This window comes from Oncorhynchus mykiss, chromosome Y (assembly GCF_013265735.2).
Source record: "Oncorhynchus mykiss isolate Arlee chromosome Y, USDA_OmykA_1.1, whole genome shotgun sequence".
Lineage (NCBI taxonomy): Eukaryota > Metazoa > Chordata > Actinopteri > Salmoniformes > Salmonidae > Oncorhynchus > Oncorhynchus mykiss.
Window position 1 is genome coordinate 15000592 of NC_048593.1, and position 2819 is coordinate 15003410.

Below are 2819 nucleotides of genomic sequence, written 5' to 3' on the forward strand. Positions count from 1 at the left end.
TAAATTTAGCCACACTGCTAACCTTATGCCTAATCCTAACCTTAAATTAAGACCAAAAATATATTTTTAGTTTTCATGCATTTTTACGATATAGCCACAAAGTTTCTGTACTGTCTTTGATATAGCCAGAGAGGAAGAGGCGAAGCGAAAGGGATAACTGGGACCAAAATCTGTCTTCTCCAGCTGGTGGCGTTTATTTTGCTCACCAGGCGAGGAGTTTTTGCCAATTTCGACTTTGTGGCTGTTGTAACTAGTGACAACCCTTTCATCTCGCAATATCAGTCCCGGTGATAGCATTGTGGTACACAGGTGTCACGTCAAATTTCACGTCCCTACCTTAAACTAGTGATGCGTCTTTCGCGAATAAGTCTAAGAGCCGGATCACATATCAGAAGAGCCGAGTCTATTTATAAAAATATATACAAATTAAGATATGAATAATACAAATATTTAAATGAATATAATTCATTAATTCAAAGAACGAAAAAAAAAAAATAATAATAATATAGGCCTAAATGCTCAAGCGCACACACATTCGTTCTGACTGTCAGCTCAGACTAACAGTTGTTGTTCCTGTCAATCAGACACGCAGTGTCAACCAATGAACCAACCGTGCGTGAGGGACGGCGGAGCCAACTCACTCACAGTCACACACTTAGCAGCCGAGGAGAGAGGAAGCACAGCTGTGAAAACAACAGCTGGAAAATGAGTCATCAATGCCGTACAACAATCGTTCCGTGGCCTGCAACTGCTCTCAAACGCTAGTAAAACTAAATGCATACTCTTCACGCACCCGCTCGACAAGCATCACTACTTTGGACGGTTCTGACTTAGAATATGTAGACAACAATTAATACCTACAGTTGAATTCGGAAGTTTACATACACCTAGGTTGTAGTCATTAAAACTCACTTTTCAACCACTCAAGTCGGTTAGGACATCTACTTTGTGCATGACACAAGTAATTTTCACAACAATTGTTTACAGACAGATTATTAAAGCTTGGTCGCAAATGGGTCTTCCAAATGGACAATGACCCTAAACATGCTTCCAAAGTTGTGGCAAAATGCCTTAAGGACAACAAAGTCAAGGTATTGGATTGGCCATCACAAAGCCCTGACCTCAATCCCATAGAAAATGTGTGGGCAGAACTGAAAAAGTGTGTGCGAGCAAGGCCTACAAACCTGACTCAGTTACACCAGCTCTGTCAGGAGGAATGGGGCAAAATTCACCCAACTTATTGTGGGAAGCTTGTGGAAGAGTACCCAAAATGTTTGACCCAAGTTAAACACTTTAAAGGCAATCCTACCAAATACTAATTGAGTGTATGTAAACTTCTGACCCACTGGGAACGTTATGAAATAAATAAAAGCTGAAATAAATCATTCTCTCTCTCTACTATTATTCTGTCATTTCACATTCTTAAAATAAAGTGGTGATCCTAACTGACCTAAAACAGGGAATTTTTACTAGGATTAAATATGAATTGTGAAACTGAGTTTAAATGTATTTGGCTAAGGTGTATGTAAACTTCCGACATCAACTGTAGGTGTCTGGTTAGACTGTAAACTCTCCTTCCAGACTCATATTAAGCATCTCCAATCCAAAATGAATTCTAGAATCGGTTTCCTATTTCGCAACAAAGCCTCCTTCACTCACGCTGCCAAACATACCCTAGTAAAACTGACTATCCTACCGATCCCGACTTCGGCGATGTAATTTACAAAATAGCCTCCAACAGTCTACTCAGCAAACTGGATGCAGTCTATCACAGTCCCATCCATTTTGTCACCATATACCACCCACCACTGCGACTTGTATGCTCTCATCGACTGGCCCTCGCTACATATTCGTCGCCAGACCCACTGGCTCCAGGTCATCAATAAGTCTTTGCTAGGTAAAGTCCCCCCTTATCTCAGCTCACTGGTCACCATAACAATACCCATCCATAGCACGTGCTCCAGCAGGTATACCTCACTGGTCATCTCCAAACCCAACACCTACTTTGGCCACCTTTCCTTCCAGTTCTCTGCTACCAATGACTGGAACGAATTGCAAAAATCGCTGAAGTTGGAGACTTATATCTCCCTCACTAACTTTAAGCATCAGCTAACTGAGCAGCTTACAGATCGCTGCAGCTGTACACAGCCCATATGTAAATAGCCCATCCAACTACCTACCTCGTCCCCATATTGTTTTTCTTTACTTTTTTTGCTCTTTTGCACACCAGTGTTTCTACTTATACATCATCATCTGCACATCTATCACTCCAGTGTTAATTTGATAAATTGTAATTACTTCGCTACTATTGGCCTATTTATTGTCTTACCTCCTTACTCTATTTGCACACACTGTATACTGATTTTTCTATTGTGTTATTGACTGTACTTTTGTTTATCCCATGTGTAACTCTGTGTTGTTGTTTTTTGTCGCACTGCTTTGCTTTATCTTGGCCAGGTCGCAGTTGTAAATGAGAACTTGTTCTCAACTGGCCTACCTGGTTAAATAAATAAATATAAATCAATTTTTTTTTTAAATATGCGAACTGTGGACCCAACTGTGGCGGAGCTTTGAGAAACTAGCGGGCCTGCTAGTGATAGTGGTGGAGCCAGCACATCCACACGTGGAGATGTATCCACCCAGTCAAGTAGGCCTACTCCGCGACCCACAGCAACGCAGTCTTCTATGGACCAGTTTATGCCAAAGTCTATGTCTGTAGCAAAACAAGGCCAAATTAATATAGCATTGGCTAAAATGATTGCCACCGGTTTGTCTCACCACTGACTGCTGGACATCAAGGGTAACCACTTCTTACATGT